We start from the raw sequence: 25,959 nt of genomic DNA on the forward strand, positions 1-25,959 counted from the left end.
CAATTTTTAGCTGGTAAAAAAGAAAATGATTAATCCCAGGGATCAGTTTATGCAGCAAGAACACAATAGATACATCAAATTCAGTCAGAAGAATGGAGTAATAGCATGCTGTGCCCAGGGATGCGCCTGAGAGTTATTCTTAGACCATTAACTAAACAATTTAACTTGATCATGAAAAACGTTCTCCAACTTCCATATTAAAAGTAAAAGGGAAATGTGTCCAGGGGCAACAAAGGCAGATTTGGAAGAGACTTTATTTTATGTTGCAGACTTTTCATTTTGGAAGTTTCTGAAACTTCATTCCCGGACCTTCATAAATCACGGTTAGGTAAACGTCTCTGGAGGCATTTCTCTTGACTTTTTTAAGGACTCATTATTTTTTCATGTAATGTATTTACAACCCCACAAATAATTCCCAATACCTGTTCCCTGACAGATGACAGAAAGAAAAGCAGAATTTTGTCAGGAACGTTATTTAAAACAAGGAATAGAAAGAAAGGATTAAAAAAGACACAGCTTCTTCAGTCCAAGATGGTCCTTCTGCAGTGGCAGCTGCCATCAAGTATCCTGAGCACTCATTCTATGTTTCTAGAGTAATATAAACAAACATGCTCCTCAAATAGCCACAGAAAACTTGAAAACATGGGCTCAGGGGCAACCTTTTTCTACCTCATTATATCCTTACTGTTGCAGTCTGGCTGGGCACAAATCACGAGCCACTCAAGAGGAACAAACTTTATTTCTGAACTCCACCAGCACACTCCACACACGCTCCCCGGGAACTCTCCCGAACGCCACATGTCTCCTCCAGGAACCACTAACCGGAAATCCCTCCTCCAGCATCTCTCCAACCATTGCGAACTCTTCAGGAATCCCTGCCAGAGCTCAACCGGAACTCAATGGGAACTCCACGAGAACTCAAAAGTCATCATCTTAATGGCTCACTGGTGTCACCTCTCAACCACTACTTCTGGCAAAAATGTCATATGTCATCCCGACTCGGTTGTGGCCCTCAACACCTTACTTTTTCCAAAAGTGAGAGTTGAGTGATTAAAGTAACAGTTGTGTATTTCTCACAGTTCGGAGACTGGGAAGTCCAAGATCAAGATGCCAGCTTCCATGTTGGCAAAGACCCTTCCCCTGGTTTGCAAATGGCCACCTGCTTTGTCCTCACACAGATGAGAAATTATCTCTCTGTGTCTCTTCTAGACAATAAGGATGCTAATTCAATTCATGAAGTCTCCACCACCAAGATCTAAATACCTCTCCAAATTCTCACCTCCAGATGGCATCCCAGTGAGAATTAGGATTCAACACAAATTTGGGGGAAGGCACAAGTATTTAATCCTTATCAGCAACCTGGTTTTTAACATTAATAGACAAAAAACAAGTTTAAATTCATATAATTTCTCCGTCAGTCCCCATCCCAAGTGTATTTTGCCCTAGAGGATATTTTGCCTCCTGGAATCTACTCAGCCTTTTCTTAAGTGATGACACCCCAGTATTCCTCTGGAGGGTCATCCTTGTTCTCCATCATCTCCCTAGCTCAGATATGAAACACGTAGCCTTATGACTAAATTACTCAAATCAATGCGTTTCCCTAGGAAATGTGTATGGTTCCAAAGTGGGTGAGACATATTGAGAGCAAAAGAAATTCCATGAGGTCTTGGCAGGGAAAAGATCTTGCAGGACAAAGATTAATGTGTTCTCACTGGATGAGAAATCAAAAGTTTTCACAAATGATGTCCAGGAAGCTTCTGCCATTCTTCTGATCGTAGGGGAAATGGTCATGAGAGAAGCTGGGTCTTGGTTGCACTATTTAAGTTACCTGTATTCGACCTCCACCAAAGCAAAATCTACCTGTGGACTTTTGAATTAAAGAGACAAAGAAATCATTTTGGTTTGAAGTAGAGGTCTATCATTTAAATCAAAATTCCCCTCCACAGTTCTGCACTAGTTTTTTAAAGACATTTTCCACTCTATTAGTATATAAACAGAAGGGTATGGGTTCAACTTTTTACTTTTTCAGATAATAACAGTCTGTTATTGTTGCCCACTATTCCCCCAACCCCAATTTTATCTATTTATGACCCTAATGAGAAAGGAAAAGTACATGGAACAAATTAACTGTCCCTGCTAGTTATTGAGATATGATGAGAATTTTTGCTATACACATTACATGGGGTTCTATGGTCTTAAAGATTTAGTTTAGAGATTGGCTTCCTTTGGATAACTCAGGGTTTTAATTTGACTTATTCACTCAGCTCATTGAAATCCAACACTGACAAACACTACAAGTTAACTGTGTATCTGCATGTAGTACACAAGTTTCATTAGCAGTTTTAATTGCTTAATCTTGTAGCCAATACTTGGTTTTGTTGTTTTTCAAATTCACACTTGTTCCTCTTGACACTATCATTTTAACTTAGAAATCATCCTGTTAATTTGCACAAAAATTTCCTACTGGTATTCTAGATGGGATTGCATTGAATTTTTAGACACATTTGGACAAAATATACATCTTTCCAGTATTAAAGCTCTAAATCCATGAACATTGTTCATGCTCATCACTATTTTGATTTTCTTTAATTTCTCTAGTAATTTCTATAGTAAGATTTTGTATAATTTATTTAGATTTATTTCTAAGTGTTTGATACCATTTATTATGATTGTAAATAAAATCTTTTTCCTATTTCATTTTCTAATTGTTTGTTATATTCACAAATATAATTTTTAATGGCTCTTACATTTATAGCTTTATTAAATTTATTTAATAATTCTCAGTTTATTGATTAATTCTTTTTTTTTGGATTTTCACAATTTCTTTTTAAGAAACATGGTTATAAAATAAGATTAGGCTTTTTGTCTTCCTTTTCAGTCTTTTAACACTTTGCATCTTTTTATATTTGTTGTTATTGTTTCATTACACTTGTTAAGACCTCTAGTTTAGCATAGAATGGAAGAGGTAATGAGTATTTTTATTTTATTCTCAATCTCAAAAGAAAAACCCACTTCCAATGTTTCTCTATTAAGTTTATAGAAACCTCTTTAACAGATTACACAAGTTCTTTCTATTCTTAGTGTATTAGCAATAGTTACATGAAAAATAACAATGTGTTGATTTTTGTCAAATACTTTTTCTTCACTTATTAGAATGATCATATGTTTTTTCATTCTTTCAAAGTAGTTAATTTAGTTGATTTAAATGCTGAAATAATCTTGCATTCCTGCAATAAAACCTAACTGATCATGATGTATTATCCTTTCTTTCATATGCCACTGAATTTGATTTGATATATGTTTAAGGTTTTTTGTGCTTATATATTGTGTAGTACTTTCCAGATTGTATTGTTAAAGTTATATAAGTATCAAAAAATTGGTTGCTTTCTTGCTGAAACACTAAGACTAATTCTGGGCTTGTAGTTTCTTTGTATATAGATTTTTATTTATATAAGTAATTATTTCAATAGATACAGATATGTGTTAGTTAGCTTTTTGTTGCAGTGACCAAAAGACCTGACAAGAACAACTTAGAGGATGAAGTTTATTTTGACTTACAGTTTCAGAGATTCAAGTCCGTGGTCAGCTGACTTCATATCTCTGGATTCAATGTGAAGTAGAATATCATGGTGGAGGGCATGGTGAAAGAAAACAGCTCAAGATATGACAGCCAAGAAGCAGAGAAAGAGATAAAGCACTTTGCTCGGCAGGAACAAAATATAAACTTCAAAGGCATCCCCCAATTGGTTTCCAGCCATGCCCTACCTGCCTACACTTACCACTCAGTTAATTTTCATAAGTGGATTAATCCACTGATTAGATTACACTTCCCATAATCTCATAATTTCACCTCTGAAAATTCTTGCATTGTCTCACAGATGAAGTTTTGGGAGACACCTCATATTCAAACCATGAGATAGAATTAGTCAGATTATTTTGTATCACTTTAGTAAATTGTGTTTTCAATGAATTTGTCATTCATCTACATTTTCACATTTATTAGCATACAGCTGTTCATAATATCCTTCATGTTTTATTGCCTCTAGTTTTTCCTTTCACACCTGACATTGGTAATTTGGCTCTTTCCTTTTTCATTTCTGATAAATCTTTTTAGAGAGTTTCCAATATAAAGAGTGTTTTCATTAAACAACTTGGGCTTTGTTGATTTTTCTGTATTGTACTCTTCCCCCATTTCATTAATTTCTTTTATCTTTATTTTTTCCTACCTACTTTATACTTCATTTTTATTTGTTTTTATTCAGTAGCCGGCCTTTCAAATTCTGGCTATTCTGGTGTCCTCAAATTCTTCTGAATACCTCCTTTTCTGTATACTACTAGTTGCTTTCTAAAGGAGAGTTGTCCTGATACCCGTAATCCTGCATCGATACCTCAACTTGCATATATAATTTTCTAGGTGAAACTCATTTTCTCCAGGTCCTCTATTCCAGTCAATTTTATGGTATTTCATTTTATACCATAAATGTATATCAATTTAGAGAGAAATTACAATTTTATTACATAATTGGGAAAAAATGAATTATTTGCAAATATTATAAGTTGGCAAATTTGAGAAAAAAATTAACCAATCTTGAAAAACTAAAGATGGACTCCTAGTTCACTTCTTACACCCAAATAAATTACAGAAGAATGAAAAATTTACATGAGAATACCAAAATTATCTATCAATTATTCAAGAATTCATCAGTTATTTTGTTTATAATTTTTAAATCAGGAAGTGGTATAGATATTGTATTAGAAATAACAAACAAACATTCATAATATAAGAAATGTTTAAATAATAGCACATTCAATTAAGAAAATGTGATATATATGTATACACACACACACACTATACACAAATTTGAGAAAAAAATAACAGATCCTGAAAAACTAAAGATGGAATCCCCATTCTCAAAAAATCATACTATATGCACATATAAATATGCCACAGGGAATTTCACCTTTATGCATAAAACAACCAATCAAATATAAATAAATAGGTGAATGAAAGGAAGTGTAGTGGAGTAGATGAAGGAGAATGAGTGATAGGAGAGAAGATGGGTGGGAAAAGGGGGAGAGAAAAGGGAGGGATCCTGAAGTGCAATCAAATTCCATGCACGTATGATTTGTCAGGATGAACCCAACAACTATGTATATCTATAATACTGTAATTAAAAAAAAAAGAATGATACATTCATGTAATGGTATATTTTTAGAGAATTCCATTATGTATTGATGATACAGGAGACATCCAACATCCATTATTAAACTAGAAAAGGGAAGTTGAAGAAATAAAAGATAGGTCTGCATACATACAAATCTGCTGCAGTCCAGCTGCAGCAAAATACCCCGGGGGGTGACGAGCAACTTGTGTAGATTGATACAGCAGGAGTGGGAACCGTTTATTGTAGGACAGGAGGGGTATACATACATTCCACACAGCTTATCTTAATTAACATAAACTAGATACAGCAGTCAACCAATAAGGAATCTCCACACTTAATGGCTCTAATGGCATTACTTCACAAACCACTCCCTCTGGCAAAATGCCAGGCGCCATCCTGACTTGTTTACAGACTCTAACACAAATCCATCTGAGTGTGTTCCTATACACATCCACAAAACTTTCACATCACTTTATGGAGGTTTACTATTATGGTTTGGGTCTGGAATATCCTCAAAAGCTCCTGTATGGAAAGCACTGTCACCAGTCCAGCAAGGCTCAGAGGTGGGTCTTTTAGGCAATGATTAGGACTCTGATCTCATTAGTGGATTAATAAACTTCCTAGATTAATACATTGATTGCTGAATGGTGGGACATTGTTGGAGGAAGTAGGTCATTTGGGGTGTGGCCTTGGACTGTGTCTCTCCTGCCCTCTTTTTCTCTCTCTGATTCCTGACTGTCCTGAGCTGACAACTTTCCTCAGTCATACTCTTCCACCACGAAGCTCTGCCTCACCTGGGCCCAGAGCCATGGAGTCAACCAACCAGGAACTGAACTTCTGAAACCATGAGCCCAAAATAAAATTTTCATCCTCTAAATTATTCTTGTCAGGTATTTTAGTCACAGGGACACAGCAATGAAAGTTGACTAACACATTTACTTTTTTTTTTTTTATACCATGAAACTGTGCTGCTTTCATAGCTTTAAGAACTAGATTAAATTAGAACAAAAATCTTAAAATAGAATAAAAACCTTTGCTAATGTTTGGCTTCCTCTAGCCTTGCTTAGCAGCAACTCTTCATCTTTTTATTTTTGGTAGGTTACAGGCATTTCTACCTGTTTCTAGTGTTTTTCTTTAAAAGTTATTTGCAAGTGCAAAAAAAAAAGAGACAATAACAATAATAAAAGAAGAAAAAACACCAATTTTCCTTTTGTAAGACATCTTTTTCAGTGCTCTCTCTGTTCATATAGCCGTAAGTATATAGTCATCATGCATAATAACATCAGATACATCTGGCTATCTGTTTCTATAGATAACTTTAATTAACTCAATAGTATTTGATAAGCCTCTTTCCATGAAAACAAAGTTGAATCTACTGTACAATTTTGAATGGCAGGACAAAATCCCTTTGTATCTTTCTACTAACCACATTTGGTTTCACTGTATGCATTCTTAGACACCTGTATTCAGATTTTTTCACTTAGAAACCATGTTGCTCTGAGCATCTTCACAGAGGCCTCTCTCTCCATCTGTGTGATTAGGTAAAACTCCTGACGTGGGCTCCTCTGTCAAAGGCTATACATTAATTTTCCTTTTTAAGCAATCTACCAGTCTGATCTTCAGAAAGAATGAACCGATTTGCATCTTTACTCATTTTGCAGAGGGTACTTTTTCCCCACACTCTTGGCAACATTAATTTTTTATCAATTTTTAAAAACCTTTGACAATCTGACAGATTTACTTATTTTAAATTGTAGATGATCGTTAGCATTTTTAAAAAGGTTCCTTTAAAAAGAGGGCAGCCCAGCCATACTGATTAGCACTCCTTTGTCTAGTTATAGCATGTAAAAACATTCATCTGAATGAACAGCCCTTATAATTTCCTTCTTGGTGCACTTAATGAAAATCTGCAGGCAAATTCAAGTTTGGTTTTACATGGAAAAATCTTCTGAAGACATTTCAAAAGGAGAATCTAAAGCAAGAGCCAGACCACACTAACAGACAACCAGTTTGACCTTACTTGATAGAATCTGGTCCCAGATAGTAAGTCATTAAAGGAATGAAAATATTGGCTAATTTTAGAGAAATTAAAATTAAAAAAAAGAAGAAAAAGGAAAGAAAAATCCTCTGTCCCAAAGGCAATAATTTTAAAAATAACAATAAAAACAATAAATCTCAAACAAGTCAACTCATAATTCATCGTAAATAACCTCCAATCTACTTCCTCCCCACGCAGGGTCAGTGAAAAATAAATTTGATTCATCTTTCTATTGGTCAGTACAATAAACAACATTTATTTTGTTTCCGTTAATTCAGTTTGTGAGCTTTTGGAGAGAATCCAGATTAAAGTAATCGTTGCTCAGCAAAGCTTTTCTTTAGGAGGAAAAGAAAAGTTAATAGTGCTAAAGAAGACTAGAGAAATATTAAAACTGCAACTTGTATTTGGGGTAAAAAATGGGAGTTCATAACCCACTTGAATCAAATGTATGGAAGATGATATGTCATGAGCTTTGTAATGTTTTGAACAACCAATAATAAAAAAAAAGAAATATTAAAACTGCAAAAGAGGACAATCTACCTTTAAAAACTCTGAAAGTTCAGGGCAACCATTCATATGTTAATTAAGCAATTTAATTTGGTCAGCAAGCCAAGTTTCTCTGAAGAACTTTTAGATACTACGCTCTTTAGCCTGAGTTATTTACTGTTCTTACTAAGAGTTTAAAAGATCATATCTATTTTATAAAATATGTTTATCACCAACTCTGATTGATTTTTTTCCTCCTAATTGCACAAAAGAATGAAATTTTTATCACATTATTATAGTTCATGCAGAAAAATTATACAGCAGTTCAGTATATCTGGCTAACTAACCAATGCTAATTAAATTCACATGAATTCCTCAACAGTCCTTATATTATGCCTGGTACAATTTGACACAAGCTACTGAGTTTCACCTAATTTTTCAAGAAAGGCCTCAAAATTCATTTTAACTGGGATGCTAAAGAACTTATCAAACTGCAATAAAATTTGAAATGAAGAATTAATATGTTCTTTTTTTTTTTTTAGAAAATTTATCTCCAGAATTCACTTGGGTTTGTATTTTTGTTTTCTTTTATTAAATTTGTCTTTGTTCCTAATTGGGATTTTTCTTTAGAGAACACCTCGGATTTCTATTTTTACATATTATCCAATACATCTGTACTATTTTGAGCAAGCTGTGGTATAAGTAAATAATTTTATTCCTGTGTCGGGACCATTACAGTAAATTCTATTGAAAATATAAATTCTGGTTCTTGTGATTTTAATATTTGTCTAGTCCTAAGTACTCAGAAAATTTGTTCAAAGTGAACCCAGTTGTTCCTAGGGACTGTGGAGGCAGTGTAGGAGATGAATTGAATGGAAATCTTTGCCACCAGGATATTCTGAAGGCTGTGGTTTCCAGACTGAGCCTTCCCTTATGAAGCTGATGATTTATAGGAAAAGGAAATTGGAAATTGTAATAATGTCAATATTATTACTTCTCAAACAGAATAACGCTAATGGGGCTCCTATTTTTTAGGACTTAAATTTTGCTAGGAAATATATGAAGCAGTTTCACTCTAAAACATTTTTTAAATGACCTCTGTTACAAAGGCAAGAAAACCCATGCATTGGTAACATTATTCCCAATTTGTAGTTGTGGAAACTGCACTTGAAGGCATCTGTGCAGTCACTCAAGTCACACACAGTCCAGGGACGACCTGAGTTGTCTTTGGTTCTGTCCAGGCCCCCACCACTTCTCCCAGAGCAAGCGGCTTCCCCAGGGCATGGGATTCAGGTTCAGAAGCAACAAGGTATCTGCTTGGAACTTCCAATGAATATTCGCAATACTTCACTGTTGGGGAAGCACTTGTTGTTACATATACATTTTTGTTTGCTCATCAGAACAGCTCTGAGGTTGGAAGGATATCTGTGATCCCACATCCTTCAAATGAAGTGAAGCTTATTTTCAAGTGAAGAAATAAATTTACCCAAAAGGGAAATTCCTTTTTCTCAATTAGTGGAAGTTAATTGAGAAGTGGAAGTTAATTGAGAAGGAGTAGCTTCATATGGGACATCTTATCTTCTCTCAAATGTCTTTTTCAATTGGCCCATCTGAGTCAATCTCCCATCCTCCCTACCCTCAATCACTCAAGAGTAAAAACTGAGCTTTTGCCATGTATTTGTAATTTTAAGACAAACCTTCCAAATAACCCCCCCTTTATCACCCATTTCTCCCTTGGAGTAATTCTGGAGTTTCCACTGTGCTCCAGGGAAATAGGATAATGACTACATAGCTTTAATGTGTGTGTGTGTGTGTGTGTGTGTGTGTGTGTGTGTGTGTGTATGTAGCAAGAAAGAGAGAGCGACATTGTACATATGGATTACATATGTGCCTAAAATGAAATAAAGTTTGTCCAGTTTGAATGTTCCATCTCTACCCGACTTGTAGGAGCTGGGCCCCAACTCCAAGATCAGATTCTTCAAGTTGGCAGGACTCTCCTGTCCTGTCCCCACAGTAGCAATGACATGCCGCTGCCATGCTTCTTTGAGGTGTTTCTCCCTGTTTGAGACACTGGGGCCCCTGCACACCCTGCCCGATGCTCAGCCCTCTCTCATCTCTCACATTTCATTGTCTTTTGTAAACCTAATTTTACTTTTTAAAACCATGAGAATTTCAAAAGCGCAGCCTATAAAAACACAACAAAACACATTTTAGGAAGATGAATAGGCATCATTAAGTAAGTAAAGTTAATATAAGAAATAAATGTAGTTACAGCTGCAAGGAATTGAGCTTCATTAAACTGAATAAATACTGAGCAAATACTGTAGTCCGATTTTCTTGAAATCCTCAAGCTTCTAACTTAAAGGGAAGGCTATTTTCTCTGGATTTGCTAAATTACTTTAGCCAGTAAACACCATTTGAATTTTTCTTTTTTTAGTTCTTTTTTTTTTTTTTTTTTTTTTTTTTGCTACTAAAGCAGAAGTATGGGGTTTTGTAAGGTTGCATTTTTTGCTAATATACCATTAAGTTAATAATAGCTTCTTATGCAGTTTTGCAAAGTGTTTATTCCCAGGGTACTGATAAGCAATAAATATTGGTCCTGAAATAAGATTGGCTTTAGATCTATTTTATTGAAATTAAATATACACATGTGCTTGTGTGTACACACACACACACACACACACTCACAAATGCAGAGTTTAGAATCACCAGACTTCAAGGGTAGAATCATTTTGTGTACAGTACAAGCATCTAGCCAATTCTTAACTTCTCCAACACTCCGGTCAGTGGAGGGGCCAGCTACCCCCTCTGCCACTGAACACTGCCAAAAGCCAAAACTTCAATACCGCCTAAGAATGCAAATGGAGTTTCTGGACATTATGTGTTTCTGTAAGAAAATCTTTCATATGTTGAGCTGCAATTTAACTCTCTATCACTTTTAACCACCTCTCCTACTTTTATTTCTCTGGTTCATAACAAATAAGTTGCACAGGGTATCATTTTATCTGGTACAACTTGGGTCTGGCATTTTGGGTGGTTTCTATCAGAATTGTTGTAGTAGTAGGCAATTCTACCATTTAAACAGCAACTGCTCTTATCATTCAACAGTCTTTTTTAGTTTTTAAACATTTTTCTGGGGGCTTCACAGTTTAGACTGTGAGGCCTTTGCATCTGCCAAGGTTGGGGGTGGGGACTGTGCTATTAATACTAGCCAATGCTATTAAAATTTCACACATTATCAAATTTCTAAAAGGTTAATACTCCTCCTTTTTATTTAACTTTTTTCATTAGCTACTCAGTCTCCTTTCTTATTCATCTTGGGTGCAGTTTTTTTAAGACTGTCTTTCCAGAGCAGTTTTGAATTCATAGCAAAATTGAGGGGATAAGACATAGATACCTCTTATATAGCCTGATCAAACATGAATAACCCACATTATCAGTATGCCTCCTCAGAGTGGTCTATTTGTTATATGAATGCACAGTGAGATGATATTATCAGTCAAAGTTCACAGATGACATAAAGGGTAACTCTAGGTGTTGTACCTTACTTGTGTGTCTTTTATCTTTGTAATTAGTTTGTGCTAAATCTTGAGTGAGAGGATGAAGAATAGCCACATCTTAGCCCAGATCCAGTGTCTGACGCCACATTTCCAGGTTTGCAGATGGCAATCATCTCATGACATCCTCACATGATGGAGAGCACTGGGAGAGAAAGCAATTCTTTCCATTAAGAGGGGGGTCTACTCTCATTACCTAATTACCTCCTAATTGGCCCCATCTCCAAAGACCAATCACACTGGGGAACAGAATTTCAATATATTAATTGAAATTCTGGGGGGCATACACTTGCATTCCATAACAATATATAAATAAAAAGTAAGATTTCTAATGATCTAGGATTCTTAGAACTTATGCATATTGATTAAATACTGATATCCCAGCCCTTGACAGTCACCTGGGTGACGATCACCCAAGACATGCATGAGGGTGTACCACCCCATCTACTATGAGAAACATGTGCTCTTTCTACATGCAAATTTACCACTGGCAACTAACAGAATATTGAGCCCCAGATATCATGAGCTGTGTTTCATATCTCAGTACAATCCCATTTCCTTGATTAAAGTATTGAAAACGGAAATATCTAAGTTTGAAGGTGCTATTAAGATTGTTTCATGATTGTCTGTTTCACAGTGAAATGCATCAGATTGTCAGGACTAACACAGAACACTAGAATCAATCTGTCTTGAATCAAACAGATTTCACCTCTAGTGTTTTAGAGTTAGAAGTTGAAGCACATGTCTGAAATAACAATTGTATAGCCAGCTTAAAGATTTCAAGATATTATTTGCTTTATGTTATGTAGTCCTAATAAACTCCATTGTTTATATAAGTATATTGATCATATTTAAATTCCTTTGATAAGCCTTACACATCAGGTCATTTTTTAGACTTACTAATAGTACAAGAGGAATCAGAACTTTTTTTCAGAAGAAAAAAATTTACCATTCTTCCCTTATCCTTTATTTTTGAAGAAAACGAATGGGGGAACTTACTAAACTGATGTTTTGTTTAACTTCATCAAAGGTTCTAATAAACTTTTACTTTTGCTTTGGGGTCACTCTATAGAAATTATGTGTGGATAGATATGTCACAAATACAGAAGTAAAGAGGCACAGATATTTTCTCTTGTCTTTCAATATAATTTTAAGTCTAATAAATTTATGTAACACTCAACCTTATAATAAATGTAAACAATAATATTTAAACTCTCTCTCTTTTTTTTGGTACTGGGGATTGAACCTAGGGACACTTAACCACCGAGCCATATCCCCAGCTCCTTTTTTGTATTTTATTTAGTGACAGAATGTTGCTGAGTTGCTTAGGACCTCCCTAAATTGCTGAGGCTGGCTTTGAACTTGCGATCCTTCTGTCTCAGCCTCCCAAGCACTGGGATTACAGGCATGTGTGTACCCCCACGCTTGGCTTGATATTCAAACTCTTATTTTTTGTTCTGTAGATAGTTATAGAATTTGACTGAAAGAGGACACAAAATGCAACAAAGGGTTAAAAATCATTTCCATAATACAGAGGATTTTGAGCTCAATTTTTGAACTCTGGCAGAATGGACTTTGGAAATGCATTTCAATAGAAGGTTTGAAGCTTAGAGTAGAACATTGATTCAGCTGGGCCTGATGAGAAATTGGAGAGTATGAAAGAGTCTTTATAAATCAGAGAAATCAATGCAAATGAAAGATAGAAAATATGACATTTGGGTAAAGCCATTCAATTGGAGAATGACTATCAAGTGATTTTTATGAAGGCATGGATATCAATAAATCAATAGCGGATGAAAATTAAGTTTGCTTGACTTGTTCCTTTGTGATAGACTGTTAAAATATAGCAACTGTGGATTGTCAGTGCTTATATTGAACTCCAGAAAATTCTTATTTTTGTACCGATTAACTTGGGTGAGCTTTCTTTTTCAGTGAGATTTATAAAGCTCCCCTCCATAAAGCCTCTGCATATTGAAGTTACTGCACATCCTTGATGATATAGGCAAAATGTCAAAAATTATGAATTATTATGGTACAAGAATGTATTTCTCTTTGTTTCCAATGAAGGCAGCTCTATTTTCACATAAAAACCTTGCATGCATGAATCAATTCTGAATAAGAACTTCAGCTTTGACTTATTTTGGTGGTCCAGTGGCCAATTATATATTTGTTCTAAACTTGTTTAGGTGCTTTTGTTGACCTGGATAGCCCCCTTAGAAAGTCCTCTTGGTCATATGTGTATTTGTGATGGTTTTCAAAAACTAATTTACATGCAAAACAAATCACATACATTAGTAGAGGGAAAGGCTCTACTCTAGATAAGCCTTCATGAGCCTCTGCTCTGTGGATTAACGCCCCCAATCCTTCTGTAGAACATACAGACTGATGGCAGTAGGCTATTTTCTAGTGAGCCCAAATAACTTGGGCTCTTGCCCCATGAATCTTACCCTTAGAAAGTCTATTATGCTGGCTCTAAAATCTGTTTATGCCAGTTTTAAATTGGTATTTGTAATTGTGTGCTTAACTATGTAAATTTATTAAATCTGAGTATGCTAGTGTTGATGTTTTCCAAATAACTAAATTAAATATGTAAGAAGGCTTGGTACAATGGGATTGCTTAGAAAATGCTACTAAATTAGTAGTGAGCAAAATAACTGTAAAACGTTGAAAAATATGTATTTAATATAGAAGGAAGATTCTTAATTTATGTTGTTTGGATACTGTCTAACTTTTGGCACATAAGTTAAGGGACAGAAATAGTTTGAAACTAGAAATTCTAACCCATATATTGGAGTGTGCTAGAATTCTAGTATTCAAAACAAAAGCATTAGAAGAAAATGCATTACCTTTTTGGTATAGCTTGGATCCTAAATGTCATCTAATAACCCATGTGTTAGAGATTGGTCTCTAGAATGGCACTATTGGAAGGTAGTAGAAATTTTAAGAGATGGAGACTAGTGAAACAAATTAGCTCCTTGCAGCTAATTTCTTGGGAAATTGCCCTTCCTTTTTCTCTCTGCTTCTGGCTGCTGTGAAGTAAATAGCCCTCCTCCGGCCCTGTACTTCTGCCATGATGTACTTTTGCCACCACAGGCCCAAAGTAACCAGGCCCAGTGGTTTTTAGTGTGAACTGAAACTGTGAGGGAAAATAAACCTTTTCTCTCTATAAGTTGATTATTTTTAGTATTTTGTCACAGTAATGAAAAACTTAATAGAATTCCATTTTATCAAAAGTTTGGCAAATAAACATGTACTTATATAAGTAAATATATGAGGTATTTGTGTCATTTTAAAATGAGTGTTTGATTTATCTGACATTCATTAATGGGCTGGTTCCAATTCTGTGTTGGACGAAAGTATATAGACACTCAGGTGTCTGTTTTTTCTCTGCGTTAATTTTAAAACGTTACCTGGGGTTGGTGGCATATGCTCGTAAGCCCATTGACTCAGGAGGCTAAAGCAGGAAGATCACAAATTTGAGGTTAGCCTGGGCAACTTACTGAGAGTGTCTCAAATGAAAAAGAAAACAGTAGGGATTTAGCTCAATGGTAGAGCATCCCTAGGCTCAATCCTTAGAATGAAGAAAAAAAAAATCCATTTGGTTCTTATATTGTATACTTGCTTCATATTACTAATATTCTCCTTTATCTCTTTAAGTGTACTAAATGTGCCTATTTTCAATTCTTTTTTTGTGGAGTGGGGTACCGGGGATTGAACTCAGGGGCACTCAACCACTAAGTGACATGCCCAGTCCTATTTTGTATTTTATTTAGAGACAGGGTCTCACTGAGTTGCTTAGCACCTTGCTTTTGCTGAGGCTGGCTTTGAAATGGCCATCCTCCTGCCTCAGCCTCCTGAGCAGCTGGGATTACAAGTGTGCGCAACCACGTCTAGCTATTTTCATTTCTTGATCTGACTCTTCCAATAATTTTGTTTGGTTGGTTCATTTATCTTTTGGTCTATTTTATCATGGTTTTACTCATAAGGCAGCTCACTTCTATGGGCTGTGAGGTTGTGGTTTCCTGGGGTGAGTCTTGTCTGGCAATGTGTCTGGGGAGAGCCCCACCCCCATCCTGCAGTGTCCTTTGGTGATTCTCAGGAGAGGGGAAGGACTGAACCCTTAGAACTACCCCCCCCCCAATTTTTGATATCCTACTAAGCAACTCTACTGTCAGAAATTCACTTAAATTCTTAGACGGAGACAATGATGGAAGAGACCATCTCTTCAGGTCATCTTCCAACTGCCCTGGGAATTGGAGGTTCAAGAAATGCAGGAGAGGCTGCCCAACTGCAGGGCAAATGGTCAACTTGTACCTTCATCAGCTTTCCTCTCTGACACCACAGTGGGCGCCCTGGGCTGTGGCAGTGGGGTGAGTGATGATCACTCCCAAGAACGGGGAGGGGCCAAGATAGAAATTAAAATCTCCACCAGAAGTGCTCTACCCTTCTGCTTCTGGCTGCTGTCCTGCTGTGGCTATCCTCCTCCCACTGCAAGGCCACTCCAAGCTCTCTGTTCTTTTAGATTTGGCTACTTGTTCAGCTTCAGTGAGGGAGTCTCTCCAGGTTTGATTGGGAGGAACTGGCTGAGGTTGGTTCACTATGGCATCAGCACTGAGTTTTGCATTCCTTTGTGAGGCTGGAATTGATCCATGGTGATAAATGGTAAGGAGGGACAATGTCTCCTTGCTTGAATTTACATCAAGTCACAACGCCCATCAGAAGTACTGAACTCAAGGCTCATCTGTAAGGCAGACCATTGTACCATACAACCCCAGCAGCTGCTCAAGGTAGAGCTGGGGGCTGACGTGCTCTGGGCCTGATGAGACACACTACAGTTTGGATTTGTTGATTGACCTATTTTTAGAAACTTTGTTCTTTTGTGCCCATCTAAGTACAACTGTGCATTTCTGCCACTTGCTCTATTTTTATTTAGGAAATAAATTTATGCTACCCAAATAAATCTCAATCCTGCTGGCTGCTTACATTTCAAGGGTTGAATACCCTAAAATCAAGCCTAACTGGTAAATCAATCTGGATGCTCAGAAAAGTGAGTAAAGTCATAAAACAGGCAACTTCTTAAAGAGCACAGAAAGAGAACTTCAGAACTAGTCTTGAAGCTCCACGAGGACACTGACTACATCGGATTCGTTTGTCACTGAACCACTTCCTAGCAGAGAGCTTAGCACATCATAATACTCAACAAACATCTGTTGAAAGAACAAAATGGATAAAATGAGAATTCTCAAGAAGTGCTTGGTAGCACTAAAACTGTATAATCATCCCACTTGGGAATTGAGGAATACATAATACGGATTTATAGGAAAGAAAACCTTGACCTGAGCAATTACACTTACTGGAATTTATCCTAAGGAAATAATATGACAAGCATACATAGATTTACATCCAGGATATTCACATTTAAAATAAAAAGAATGGAAAACAACAAAAATATAGATAAAAGGTGCAATACTTAAATAAACTATAGAAAAAGGATTACACTCCTAAAGCTTCACCACCATATTTTTTAAATTTTTTCATATGATTTTTATTAGATATTCTTGATCAGAGAAAGGAAATCTTTCCCTTTTATTCTTCGCTAAAAAATTTTATAATCCACTTGTGTTCAAATATCTGTATTCAGTGCTTTTTCTGTATCTACTGAGATTGTATTTTCTCTTCATTGGTTAATGTGGTGGTAAATTACACTTAACAATTTTCTAATATTAGAGTGTCCTTCTATTCCTAGGATAAACCCAGATTAGACATAATGTAATTTTTTTTAAACAATGATGAACTTGGCCTGCTAATTTTTTTTGTTCACATCTTTTGCCTCTGTGTTGGAACATACTTTTCATTTTTATTATTGACATGGGTTTTGATTTCAGGTATTGTTAGCCTTGTGATTTGGGGTGCATCCCTCCTTGCCTTTTCTCTTTAAAGGTTCATACAAAATTGAAAGTTAGAACTCACCTACAAAACAATGCAAGCCTTGTGTTTTGGGTGAAGAGATTTTTTTTTTTTTTTTTTTTGCTACTGATTCAGTTTCTTTCATGGCTACAGGCCTCTTTGGTTTTTATTTTCTTCAGATACTTTGGTAAGTTATATGTTTCTAGGAAATTGACATTTTACCTAAGTTTTGAGATTGATTTGCATATATTATACATGTAGTTCTTGTCTTTTTGTCTCCACAGCACCTCTGGTTATGTTCTTCTTCTTCTTTTTTTTTTTTTTATAGCATTGCTCATTTTTGCTCTTTCCTGTTGACTAATCAAAATTGTCTGTTTTATTAGTTTTGTCAAAGAAACAACTTTTGACTTTGTTGATCCTATGTGTTACAGCTTTATTTCCCATTTCCTTTATTTCTGCTTTTATCTTTATTTTTTGCTGAGTTCTGCATTCTCTAGATGTGTTCTGAGTGCTCTTTTTCTAACCTCTCACACTGGCACCTTAACTCATTACACTTAGGTCTTTCATGGTTTTTGATATAATCATTAAAGGATATAAATGCTTTAATTTCAATTAAATGTTAAATTTCATTAGCTGTATTCAGCAAATTTTGCTCAAAGCCTTTAGTTTGTTCCTTTAATAAAATCAATTTTAATTAAACAAATAATATATAAATATGCTTTTAAAAATTGGAATAGTACCAATGATGGAGTCCCATTTGGTTGCTTCTTTTGATCCTTCCCTCTCCACCCCACATAAATGTTACCATTTTTACATGTTTTGCGAACATAGTATCATATTGAGAATCTACTGAGGGATAGTTTGCTGGTCCTAGGTTTGCACATGGTTAGTTTTAATAGATACACAGAATTATCCTCCAAAGAAGCATCTTGTTTTCCCTTTCCATGGGTGGTATATTGGAGTACTTGGTTCCCTAAAATATTCTTAACACCTAATTCAATCAAATTTTACAATTTTTGCTAATCCCAGGATTATTATTCTACTATAGTTTTAATTTTGTAGTCCCTGTTAAAGTTTGAGCCATTTCTCACATCTATTGGCCAATTGGAATTCCTGTTTAATGAATAGACTATCCACTTCTTTAACTTGTATTTCCTTTTCTTTATATTTTTTTGTTTAAAATCAGTTGTTGTACGCTGAGTAGACATTACGTAATACTTATAATTGTGAAACATAAATATATGCAATGTCTATATACTTCAGATACAGTTGAGGTATGGCCTTTACATTTCAGAATTTCTCTGGGGTCCTCTGTGATCCCATCCCTTCCTATTTTTTCTGTTGTGGTCACTGTAGTAAATTTGAGTAATTTATTTCCTTACTTTCCATTATACTTTTATTGCATACATTAATATCTCAAATTTGGTATTTATGTTTTTTGAGTTTATATAAATGAAATCACACTTTATATAGTGTTCAGCATTTTGATTGCCTTAACAACTGATTCATCCATGTTGTTTTGCTATAGTTAGGATTTGCTTATTTTCCATGCTAAATGGTATAATTAGAAATGTGTTTGTCTATTCTGTTGATGGACAGTTATTTACTATTATAAACAGTTGAATTTTGACTGTTCTTGCACCTGTCTCCTGAGGCATATATAAGGTGTTTAACTAGAGGGTGTCTATCAGGAGTGAAGTTTCTGGGTCATAAGGTATATCCACCTTTAGCTTTACTAGATAATATCATATCATTTCCCCAAAGTTGTTCAAATTTACAGTCTTGTCAGCAATGTGAATCCAGTTGCTCCACATCTTTGCCCAAACTTGATGTTTGTTTTTCCATTCATTTACTTATTCATCCAACAAAAAGCTATTGAAGACCTATTATGTGCCAGTCATTGCCCTAGGTGTTGCAGATTCCGTAGTGAACAAAACTGACAAAATCTCTAACTTTTAAACTTAAATTCTGTGAAGGAGATTTTAAATAAGATAAATAAAGAGTATGTTCAAGTGATCAGAGCTAAGGAAACAGTAAAGCAGGAAGAGAGAGAGAGAGAGACTATCAAGACGGGTGTTGAAATTTTAGACCATGTGCAATGAAGGTATCACAGAGATGAGACTTTTAAATAAAGACTTAAAGAGAATAGTAAGGGAGAAAATGAGCAGATACCTAAGAGAAGAAAATTACAGTTAGAGTGAACGCCATCACAGAAACCCTGAAGAACAGCAAGGAACCTCACCAAGTGGAAGCAAAGAAGCAGAGTAGAAGGAGAGGAGACCAGAATGAGAACCAGGAGTGAGAAGATCTAGCAGACTAAAGGACTTCAGGAGGACTGGCTTTTGACTTTTACCAGGGAAGATGGGAAGATATTAGAAGGTTTTGAAGAACAGACAGACATGCTCTGATTATGCATTACCACCATCATTCCAGAGACCAAGTTGGGAATAGCCTGAAGGTAGAAAGACCAGTTAGAAGGTTAATGTAGTGATGTAGTTGGGAGGTGTCACTCTCCTGGACAAGAATGGTGACAATGGAGCTGTGAGAAGAGAAAACAAATGGTATATATTTTGAAAATAGAGATGAGAGAATGTGCTGAAGGATCAAAGGGTACAAGAGAAATAAAGAAATCAAAGGTGAGATCAAAATTTTTGGCCTGGACACATGGAAGAGTGGAACTGATCCTAATGAGGAAGTCAATGCTTGCATGAATTTTTGGGTGAGTGATAAGAGAGTGTAAGGGGATAACGGAAATCAATTTTGGACATATTAGGTTTTAGATTAATATTAGATATTCACATCAAAATGTCTAGAAGGCATATGAATATTTAAGTGTATAGATTGGGAGTCCAGGCTGCAGGTGTAAAGTAAATCCATTATTCTGAATAAGATTATCTAGGAAGTTAGGTAAGTGCAGATAGAATGCCAGAGGGCATTCCACAATCGTGATTGTTAACATAGCTGTGGATGAATGTTTGTGTCTCCCCACAGATTCATATGTTAAAGTGCTAATATCTAATGTGATGGTATTTTTTGGTCATGAGGGGAGATAATTAGTTCTAAATGAGATCACAAGGGTGGGACCCCCCATAATGGAATGAATGCCCTTACAAATAAGAACAGATGTGAGAGACATCTCTTGCTCTGTCTGCCATGTGAGAACACAGCAAGGAGACAGCCATCTGCAAATAGGAAGAGGGCCCTCAACAGATAACACATCTGCCAGCACATTGACCTTGGATTTCCAGCCTAGAGAAATGTGAGAGATATATGCTGTTGAAGGCATCCAGTGTATGGCAACTCATTACAACAGCCAGAACTAAGATACACAATCAGCAAATGAACACTCTAGGCATCTGGCCCTGTTCTGATGCTTCACACATAATAACTAATTTAATCATCACAATAATTCCATGAGGTAGCACTGTGATTTGAATATGGTTTGACCCTTCCAAAACTCATGTTAAAATTTAATCCTCATTATGAGTTCCCAAGAGGTGGGCACTTTTCAGAGGTGATTAGGGCTTTGTTCTTATGAACAGATTAATCCATTCATTAACTAATGGAAAAATGGGTTAATAGGTCATGTCCAGAGTTGGTCTGTCCTAGAAGTCGTTTTGGTTGGGTTTCTCTTGTGCTCCCATCTCTTGCCTTATGATGTCCTGCACTACCTCAGGACTCCACCGGCAAGAGGACCAGCACCAGATGTGGCCCCTCTACTCAGAACCAGAACCATAAACCATAAGTAACTTTATAACTAACTTCTCTAGTCTGTGATTCTCTGGTATTAGCAACAGAAAACAGACTAAGAAAGGTAGGAAGAATTACTAGTCTCCTATTATAGATGAGGAAACCAACACCCAAAGAAATGTGGTAATTTGGTGAAGGCACACAACTAGGATTCAGATCTGGTATTTGAATACACATAGTCTGACTCTAGAGTTTGTGCTCTTAGATACTGTACTGTATATTTAATTTTTTTCCAATCTAATAGTTATTTTAATTTGAGTTCTCCATGTAGTATCAAGGCTGAACATTTTGTGATACACTGATTTCCATATATATTTACTCTCCAATGAAATATATGTTGATCTATTTTGTTAATTTTTAAAATCATTAGGTAGGTTATCTTTTTCAGTGATTTATATAAATTTTTCATATATTCTGGATAATTTATCCTTTCATAGTTATCTGTCAAATTGCAAATATTTTCTCCCACCCATGATTAGTCTTTTTACTGCCTTTTTCATGTCTTTTGGTGAACAAAATTTCTTTATTTTAATGAAGTCAATTTTTCCTTTATATAATTTTTGTACTTTGAAAACCTACACTGAAATGATAGTCTGCCTCCTGAAATTTTTATAATTTTTCCCTTCATGTTTACATCATTAATCAAATCTGAATTAAAATCCCAAAACTAATCTATGTGGTTAGAGTCAAGATAGTTGCTCTTTGTGGGGTGAGCAGGAGGGTGATTTAAAGGGGCACTAAGTGGATTTCAGAGGTGCTGTTTTTTTTTCCAGAGGTGCTGTTTCATGATCTGAATGGTGGTTACATAGGTGAGTTCTGTTTTTGAAAATTAAGCAAACTGCACAATTGCATGCCTGTTTCTTTGTGTGTATTTTACTTCAGTGAAAAGTTTAAAAAGTCAAATGTGATAGTCTCTTTCTTTTTACTCATGAATTTAGTTTGTTTACAATTTTTGTTTAATATGGATGAATTTGAATTTATTTCTATCATTTGCTGTCAAATTACCCTGCCTGATCTATACTTTGGGGTTTATTGTTGCTTCTATTCCTGCCTTCTATTGTAATCATGGACTCATTTTTTTTTTTAAATTTATATTTCTCTCCTGGGTGGGAAGTTATGCATTCTATTGCAATACATTTATTTTACTTAAGTGAATTATTCCTTATATCCTCTTACAAGGACTCCCAAATCTGTTTTCTCCTTATTTTAATAAGTTCTTAAAATTATTGGTGATTTTATTGTAATAATAATTTTATTTTTGATAAAATTTTTAATAATTTTCCATCTCAAATTTTAGCTTTCATCTTTCATTTATTTAAGTCATTTTAAATATATACATTTTATAATCTTTATCTGATTATTCCATTATTAGAAAGCATAGGGTCTAATTCTGCTTTTTGCTATGTCTGCCGTTTTTCATGGTGATTTGCTTCTTTGCACATTTTCATTTTGGATTGTAAGTTAATGTTGGTGGCTTTAGCAAAGGTGACATTTTGTGGCCTTGGTTGAGAGTATGGCTCCCAAAGATGCTTTGTCTTTATTTTCCCTTTGTTCTTAGAATATTCCAATCTAAGACCACGTTTTAAGTTGATTTCTCAGTTTTTGGTTTCTTGGATCTCACTGGCAATATAAATTTAAACCACAAATACTCATAAAGTCAAATCTGAGGTGTGAATTTCTCAAGGGATATGTTTTTCTCCATGAAGAACACACCAGTGCTTTCTGAGATACTGTAGATAAGAGTTGCTCATAGTTAAGACCTATTTACTGGACAAATCTAGCCCACAAATCAGACATAAAAATATTTTAAGACCATTATTTACATCCCCTTAACCCAATTTCCATTTATTCCCAAATATTGGTTGACTATTTCCTTTGTGCCAACAACGTGCTAGCTACTGGGGACACAATAGGAAATATAACACAGTTCTTGTCTCCAAGGAGTTCATGGTCAAACAGAAGGACTTACATTCTCCATACACAAAAGTGGTCAAAATCAAGTATGGGCATGACAACTTCTCCCTCCTCTGCCTGTGACAGGCATTTAATTGTCTCTAGCTCTATTTCCCAATGAGTTTAAAACAACTGTGGAGTCCACCTCCACAGTGCCATCATTCATCTGAATCATCACTTCTCACACCTTCTTGTCTTCTTCCCTGACCTAGGAGAAAAGTCTGAAGCATCTAGTATTTCCACAAAGATAACCAACTTCTAAGATCAGAGAAGTCTGGGAACTTTTGGATGGCATAAAAACAATCAGACCTACTAAAGATGTGCCCAAGATTCTTTACACTGTCCCACATAGCTATCTACACTAAGATACAGCCTTGTCACTTCATGCCATTATAATCATGGTGTCAGAAACCTATAGGAATAAAAGGAAGAATAATAAGAGATAGAATTACAATTCTAGTAAAACAGACCTAAAACATTACCCTGAAAAATAGAAAAAGGTTAACAAAAAGAAGAGACAGTGCCTGCTAAATCTCTCATTAGGCCCACAGCCTGCCTCTCATTACATGCACCTACTGATTCTCATTAGGCCTGCCCTGATTTCATTTGGGTCCCAGGTCATTGCTTATTTTCATTTGGGAATTATATAACAAGGTCTCTTCCAGTTTCAGAGATCTATGGGGAGCAAAAGGGAAAATGTCAATAATTAATGAGCTGTCAGAGAGACACAGCTTTAGTACTTTCTGAATCATATAAAAATTCCTAGTCCACAGGTGTTGGAAGTGGCCATCAAAAGTCCAACATTTTAACTTTTCTGAGTTCATTTTCATATTTCTTACAAAATAATGTTTATCTTTTGTTATGGTTTAGATTTGAAGTATCTCCCAAAGTTCATGCATGAGGCGATGCAAATAAGTTTAGAGGTATAATGACTGGGTGATGAGAGCCTTAACCTAATCAGGGAATTGGTCCCCTGTTGGGATTAACTGTTAACTGAAGGCAGGTAGCGGGTGGCTGGAGGAGGTAGGTCATTGGGCTGTGTCTTTGGGCTATGTATTTTGTCCCCAGTGAGAGGAATTCCCTGCTTCCTGTTTGGCATGTCCTGAGCTGTTTTCCTCCACCACACTCTTCCACCATGATGTTCTGCCTCACCTCTGGCCTATAGCTATGGAGTTAGCCATCTATGGACTGAGACCTCTGAAACTGTGAGCCCCAAAGAGACTTTTCCTCATCTAAAATTGTTTTTGTAAGGTCTTTGGTCACAGTGGAAAAAAAAAAATCTTTGTTTTACAAGTGCATGAAAAGAGGATTTATTTGTTGAAATGAAAAATGTGAGGTAATTTCTTTTTAACTCTTTCAAAATCCTGACCTTTATATTTTCCTTAATATTTTTAAAAGCAAATAAATAGATAAAAATAATTCCATAGTTACTTCTATCAAAACCGGAAGCTATTCTCAGTAGTTATTCTTCCTCAGAATTTGTACCTCTTAGGCTTCTTATACTTAGTGTGGGATCACATAAAGAAAGTGTTGAGGTAGGAAACAGAGCTTGGATTCAGCTGTTTGCAGGCAGTGTTGCTGTGACCAGCACAGCCAAAGTAGCAGGTTCCAGTGAGGGGTGATGGGAGTTTGGAAGAAATAAGACTCATGAACTCAGATTGTGAAATAAGCTGGGATGGGATGGCGCTGCTTTCTGATGGAGAAGCAGGTCTAAAGAATTACACCAGCATCTTTATTATATATGTTTCATTAATCAGATTAAAGACTAGGCAAGCATTATTCTTTGTATTCATGACAGTTACAGAGTTAGCAACATTATGCAGCTTATTCCCCAGTTACATTCTATAGTTGCTATGTGCAATGTTAGGAGCATTGTGTAGCTCTCAAGAAAGTTCATTGTTTAAAGTTATTGTTATGTGGGCAGGTTCAGGAGCTGCAGAGCTGGTGAAAAACTGTGGTTGTCTTAGCAAGAGAATTCCTTCATTCCCAGGAGCTGTGTAACTGAGAGTAAGGCTGAGGCTGATAAGACTCTAGTACAGAGCCTCCCCATGAAGGGCATTACCATAGCAACCCTGCATCCTGCACCTTTGTACAGAAACTTTCCCAGGCAGGCACCATGCATGCCATACCACCAAGTCATCAGGGGCCCTAATCTCAGACACTGGTCTCCCAATCACTGTCACTGTTGTCCACACAGTGTGACCTGGAGAACTTGAAGTGTTGTCACAGTTCCATATAAAATTGGGGAATTTAATACTTACTGTGCAAGGCTGTTATGTAAACCTTCTGGCAAAAATGAAGGGTTCAATGAAGGGTAACTTATCAGATTTTTCTGCAATCCCCTCAATGTCCAGCACATAGGGATTCTCAGTTACAACTGTTGGAAGACAATGAATCATGACAACCTTGTGCATATTATCTATATGTCAGGAGGTGGAGAATGTAATGAAATATTAAGGTATATACATTATTTATTTTTAATCCTGCCTATCTATAAAAAGGAAAGCTGATTTCACATGTCTTTTTTACTTAAGTAAAACAATGAAATTTTATGATAATGTTCCATTTTTTTTAGCATGCTGAGAGAAGATGATTTGGGGGTCCTTTTGAATGTAGACGTCAATGCCTTAGCAGAGCAGACAACTGAGAAGGGAAGAACAGGAGGAAGACTGGCTATCTCAGAGAAACCAACTAAAAAAGGGGCTCGATGGATGTATCTCATCTAAGGTGACAAATGAGGAGAACCAGCTGGGAGATGTCTGGGGGTCAAAGATGCAAGAGGGAGAAATGACAGCTGAAATCTCAAAGGAGACCCACGTCCTGGCTGAGTAAGGGTTCATGGAGGCTGAACTGAGATGGGGATGAGGCTGAGGGACTCCCACCCATCCTGGCCTCAGTTGCTCAGTCAATCTGGGGTTGAGTCCATCAGTGAAGACAGGCAGGAGGGGCAGGAGTGGAGAATGAGCAGACAGAGAGGAAGGGATCAGCCTTAGAAGAGAACTTACACAGTGACCACATTGTTCCTGTGCACATCAATGGCTGTTTGAAAAGTCCTGACAGTATGAAAATCAGCTCATGTGTATTTATTTTTGAAAAAAAAAAT

At 36.0% G+C, this 25,959-nt stretch overlaps 1 protein-coding gene across 2 annotated transcripts in view; it reads right to left on the bottom strand.

Annotated features, from left to right (window-relative positions):
* Positions 1–25,959, bottom strand: part of Slc9a9 (solute carrier family 9 member A9) — a 541,578-nt gene that overhangs the window by 211,514 nt on the left and 304,105 nt on the right. The window lies entirely within an intron of this gene.

This window comes from Ictidomys tridecemlineatus, chromosome 3 (genome assembly GCF_052094955.1).
Source record: "Ictidomys tridecemlineatus isolate mIctTri1 chromosome 3, mIctTri1.hap1, whole genome shotgun sequence".
Taxonomy (NCBI): Eukaryota; Metazoa; Chordata; class Mammalia; order Rodentia; family Sciuridae; genus Ictidomys; species Ictidomys tridecemlineatus.